The sequence below is a fragment of the Suricata suricatta genome, chromosome 5 (assembly GCF_006229205.1).
Source record: "Suricata suricatta isolate VVHF042 chromosome 5, meerkat_22Aug2017_6uvM2_HiC, whole genome shotgun sequence".
Lineage (NCBI taxonomy): Eukaryota > Metazoa > Chordata > Mammalia > Carnivora > Herpestidae > Suricata > Suricata suricatta.
The window spans coordinates 151481255-151486979 of record NC_043704.1 but is presented as its reverse complement, the minus strand read 5'-3'; the positions used below and the strand labels follow the sequence as shown (position 1 = coordinate 151486979).

The 5725-nt window shown below is 51.9% G+C and overlaps 1 long non-coding RNA gene across 1 annotated transcript; it reads left to right on the top strand.

Moving 5' to 3' along the window:
* The first annotated feature begins 1984 nt into the window (after positions 1 to 1984).
* Positions 1985 to 5498, top strand: LOC115292927. The gene is made up of 3 exons (XR_003909237.1): positions 1985 to 2128; positions 4983 to 5286; positions 5387 to 5498. It is a non-coding gene; the product is annotated as an uncharacterized LOC115292927 (long non-coding RNA).
* Positions 5499 to 5725: the final 227 nt, after the last annotated feature.

The window sequence follows — 5725 nt, the reverse complement described above, 5'->3', positions numbered from 1 at the left end:
TTGCCAAAAAATCACTGTCTCCCTTTTCCCAGGGGCCGTTGCAGATCTCTGAGACAGAACTCTTCAAGCCTGTGGCAAGAAAGGTACCTGACAAGGGGCAGACACCAGCTTTAGCCACAACCCATAAAACACGCTATTCCCATACAAAGTGTACTGTGCAGCCATTTTACAAAATGAGGAAGATCTCAATATGTTGATAGGAAACCATAGCCCAGATATATTGCATCGTGAAGAAAGCAAGTGACAGACGGTGTAGTTAGCATGCCACCATTTGTGGGGTTTAAAGGGATTTATACACATATGTATGCAAGAATATCTCTGGAAAGCTAGGTGAAAAAACAAAAACGTGGGAGTCCCTGTGGAGGGAGCCTGGGGACCAGGGACTATTCCTCCTTTTCATTGTTTGGATCAACCTCACCATATCCCTATATTACCTTTTTTTTTTTAATGTCTTTATTTTATTTTGAGAGACAGAGACAGAGAGTGAGCGGGGGAGGGGCAGAGAGAGAGGGAGACAGAATCTGAAGCAGGCTGCAGGCTCCGAGCAGTCAGCACAGAGCCCGACATGGGGCTTGAACCCACGGACTGTGAGATCATGACCTGAGCCAAAGTCGGTGGCTCAACCGACTGAGCCACCCAGGCGGGAGGGAGAAAAAAGAAACACACTATTAAATCAAACAAACAGGCTCATGAGAAATAGTCTATGTGCATCATATTTACCTGAAGAACTGGCTAGGAGATTCTAGAATTTGCATTTCTCATCAGTCCCCAGGTGATTATCATGGCCGCGAACCGTGCCCTGAGAAAACCCGCCACCAACTGCTAGCGCATCACCTGCTACAGAACAGGACGCGGGCCCTCTGGAGGATCAGCCCGGTTGGAGACAGTTCCGGGGACATCTGCCTGCCATTGAGGGCTGTCCCTTAGGAGGGCGGCACCTGTGCTCGCTCCGACATGACAATAATAAAGGAAGGTACGAGCCACTGCCATTCCCTGGCTCAGGTCTCAAGTCCCTGGCAACCGTGTCCCTGGATGGCAGGCTTGGCAGCAGGTGACTTCGCCTTCTCCTCTCCCCTTGTAGAGGATGCCCCCCTAACCTGAACAGTGAGCAAAATTAGATACAGCTTAATTTAAAAGGAAAGGGGAGGACGAAAATCACAAGCAGCATGAAAATAAACTTGAGCCCAACAGACCTCTGTAGCCATCTACAAAACACCCAGACAGAGACTGTCAAAGAAGGCAATGGCAAACGACCTCCAAAACCATCTGAAATAAACTGGATGCCTGGTCATCAAGTGAGAGTCCCCAGACGCCCAACCTTGAGGTGATAGTGGACTTTGAGAGCATCTTGGGGCTTCCCAAAATCGCAATGACCACTGGGAAAGGAAGAAATCGCCACTAAATGATGGCCACGATGCATTATGTGGACCGTTAGATTGCTTTCCTGGGTTGGGGGAGGACTGAGCAGCACGGATAGAAGAAAAGTAAGCCCATCTGGAACTTTAATTCACACAGGCCCCAGATCCCTGGGCCAACACAGCTCTCAGGTGCTGTGAAGTGTGTCACAAACATAGAGGGACCAACTATGGGACGTATGTGGGCAAAGGCACCTGGATCTCTGCCTGGCCCCAGCCTCCCGCATCCCTCCCCCACCCCCCCCACCCCCACAGAAGAGCAGGGAAGGAAGATGGGGTAACTAAATAAAAGCACGCTGGGAGTCATGATCCAGCTTGGAGCTGGGGACCCCACTGGACCCCAGGCCCGCAGCAGAAAGGACAGCAAAAGCCAACTTTGCCTCAACGTGATCATGAGCCAGCCTCATTATAAGATTAGCCGCCGGGATGAACAACACTCTTAATAATGCCCGCATCGCTATGACAACCACCCACTTTGCTGCCTACAGACAACTTCATGGCGTGGCCATGTTTCCTTGTTTGAAAAGAAACGCTGTTTACTGTGAGCTCCACCACGTCTCCTCCTCCCCGGTGCCTACAGCTGTGTGAGTGTGTGCGTGCCCATGTGTGTGTGCAAGCAGGCCCGTGCGTGTGAGTACGTGGCGGGGGGAGGCTAGGAGCCCCGGGCCCCCCCGTGGCCGTCCTGGCTGCAAGGATATCGTCCAGCGCTCAAGGTTGGTAAAATTTCTGTCGGGCCCAGGCACCCAAGCGTGTTGACATAATTATTCAGGAAGACAGGCTTGGCCAGGATTAATACTGTGATTAATTACGGTGGGAGCCTCAACAAGCAAGTGCATGCTCGGGAGGGCCGGGGAGGGACGTGACGGGAGCCGGGCTCGCCAGCTCGCCGGCAGGACGGCCGAGGAGGGTGTTGAGTGGGGCGCCGGACGGGCCTGACTGTAATGAGAAATGAGCAAAGCGCTGAAAAATTGATGGCGCCTGCAGATTGCACAGGCTGGCTCGCAGCGGGGGCGCAGCCGGCGCGCCCGGCGCGCTATGCTAATGCGGGCGCCCGGCCCGGGAACGGGAGGAAGAAAAGCCGGCACAAAGGAGAGAAATGCAAATGACAGGCTCGGAGATCAGTGCCGAGAATTCCGGATTAACTGCTGGAGCTGGGGCCCGCCTGAGTTTAACCCCTTCTGGGCTGTGTCACGTGGGGGGTGCCGCTGGGGACTCCGGGGTCTGGATCCGGGTCCAGGCCGCGGTGGGGATGCCGGAGGACGGAGGTGGGAAACACCGAGAAGTGGAGGCAAGAGGCTGGTTCCTCCAGGGCGGGGACCTCTTCGGAAAAGGTTGTGGGAGAGTGGGGTGTTGGGGAAGGGATGCCCCGGGGTAGGGATGCCGTGGGCGCAGCGCTAAGTGATTCCCGGTCCCCGTGGCCCGAGGGGAAAGAGGCCCGGCAGAGAAAGCACCTGGGGGCCGGACCGTCCAGCGCCCTGACCGGGGCGCGAGCGCAGCCTGGTTGCATCATTTATGGGATACTGTGAGTATCAGACGGGTACACCTAGCAACACCTCGGCTATGTTCCCGTCACAGATGAAACTAGAAGGGAAAGAAAATAAGGCCGGAGCAGAGGAACAGAGACCTGGTTCAAAGCCTCACAGACGGGCCTTTTCAGAAAGACCAAGTGAGGAAGAGCTTCATCAATAGCGCGGATCCCAAAACCCAAATGCCCTGGGGCATGCACTGTCCCAGAGTGTCACCGTGGTTTGTGCGCATGGAGAGAAAAACACATCGGCCAGGCCCCAGTCCTTCCTGGGGAAGCATGGAGGGAAAGATGTCAGCAGAAACCCCACAGGGAGTCCCAGCAGGCTTGCAGGTGAGGTCCTTAGACCAGCGGACGGGAGGGGGGAGGGTTAGGAAAGAGGATCCAAAATTCCAGACCATAGAAGTCCATGTAAAGATGGGCAGGCTCTGACAGATGCTAGTGATACAGGGTTACCCAGACAGGAGGGGAAACAAATAAATATGTGTGTTACCAGAGAGAGAACAGAAGCAAAGAGATTCCATTTATGTCATAAACTTGAAGTTCTTCACATATTTTAATATTCATTTTCTAAGTCTATTGACAACAAAACAACAGGCCCCAAATGAACTACCTTATGCTAAGCCTCATGTCACCTAAACAAGATGTCACTTAATTACAGTTTGGGTCTCCCAGAAATGAGATCTTAACCAGTCAAGCCGGAGTCACCTGATCAGCCATAGACCCCTGCCCTCCCCTAAAGGAAAGTGACCTTGCAATTAACAACCTGCCTTTCTGCCTAGTATAACTTCCGTGTTCCTGCTCCCTTTACCTGTAAAAGGCTTTCATGTTGTACAGCTCCTCAGAGCTCCTTTCCACCTGCCAGATTGGATGCTGCCGATTCATGAATCATTGAATAAAGCCAATAAGATCTTTAAATTTTACTCAGTTGAATTTTGTTGTTTAACAAGTCTGAGCACCTTTATACCCGGCTATTAACAGAAGTTCCCAACCCGGGAGGGGAGGATTTGAACTTTCTCTTTCGTGCTTGATATATTTTTAAATTTTTTTTAATGTTTATTTATTTTTGAGAGAGTGAGACCGAGAAACAGAGCACAAGCAGAGAGAGAGGGAGATAGAATCTAAAGCAGGCTCCAGGCTCTGAGCTGTCAGCACCGAGCCTGACGCAGGGCTCGAACCCACAAACGTGAGATCATGACCTGAGGCGAAGTTGGACGCTCAACCAACTGAGCCACCCAGGCGCCCCTTGATTTTTTTTCACCATATCCAAATACTAGGGGAAAATGCACACACACACACACACACACACACACACACATATATATAGTCGTTTTGAAAGAAAAAAATGGCAGTCTTCTCCAAAGTTTCTCCCTCTGATGAACAACACTGCCACCTCTGAGCGCCAAGCTTGCCCATCTACCTCCACACAAAGCACTCCACTTGATCCCAGGTATGAATCCATTTACGCATGGAGGCATAGACCCACAGATCTAGGGAGGTTTGCCTTTGTGGGGGGCAGGGCGGGTGTGGAGGGGACATTTATCCACTGCCTGCCCCCTGCACGCACTGTGCAAGGCACTTCGTAAACAGGACTTCTGCTCGTTCTGACGTGTCATTTTCCTGATTGGGAAACCTCGGAGCCGTTAGGACTTGCCTCCTGAAACTGCCCAGCGAGTGTGGAAAAGGAGGAATGTGGCCACCCCATCTTCACAGCCCCCCACCCCTCCCCGGGGCCCAGCCCAGCGCAGACTCCAGAACAGCAGGGGGGCGCTCACACCTGTGCTGAGAAAGGAAGAAAATGGACAGCCGAGGCGAGGAGGAGTGGGTGAATGTGCAGATAGAAGCACAGCAGGCAGGAAAGAATGGGGGAGGGGGAGGAAGGGAGGGGGGAGCGTTGGGGGTTTTTTCCTCCTGGGACCAAAAAAAAAAACCAGGCAGAATGTCTATGCTAGAGGTCCTTTGAACCAGAAATTACAGTCTTTGCTCCAAGAGACAAGGGGATTACAAAACATTTTAAATGTCCTCCTTTTCTCCTTTTGCAGCGAAGCTCCAACGCACTCCAAACCCAGGGGTATTCACTGTAACACAACAGATTAAGCAAATAGGACTGGAGAGTCATTTGGGATCTTTTTCCTTTCCACACACCCCCTGCGAGGGCAGGGCCTGCCGGGAGAGCCGGGAGAGGCCCCTCTGCTAAGGCAGGCAGAGCGTCACTAGGCACAGCAATTATTCTAAAAACATCTGGAGCATGAAATTTTAAAACGCCAGAATCACAGTGGGTCGAGCCGATGCCTAGGATACTCTCTGCACGGTGGCATAGGAGAGGCCGAGGAGCTTTCCCAGGAGGTAAGATTTATCCTCTCTCTCTCTACCTGGCCTGAAGCAAAGGATTGGGATTTGAATCCATTTGGTGCAGGACTCCCCTGTCCTTCTGATTCCCAAACAGAAAGAAATCCAGAAAGCACAGAGGATGGCTTACGGATCAACACCATAGAAAGACAACCCGGCCTTTTTGCTTTCTGTTTCACAGATGCATTCAATGGACATTAAAAAACAGAGGTGGGCACCTGGGTGGCTCGTTGGTTAAGTGTCTGACTCTTGATTTCAGTGCAGGTCTTGTCTCATGGTTTGTGAGTTGGAGCCCTGAATGGGGCTCTGTGCTGACACTGTGAAACCCGTTTGGGATTCTCTCTCTCCCTCTCTCTCTGCCCCTCCCCTGCTTGCACACTATCTCTCTTTCTCAAAATAAATAACTAAATAAAATTTTTAAAAAGAAATAGAGAGG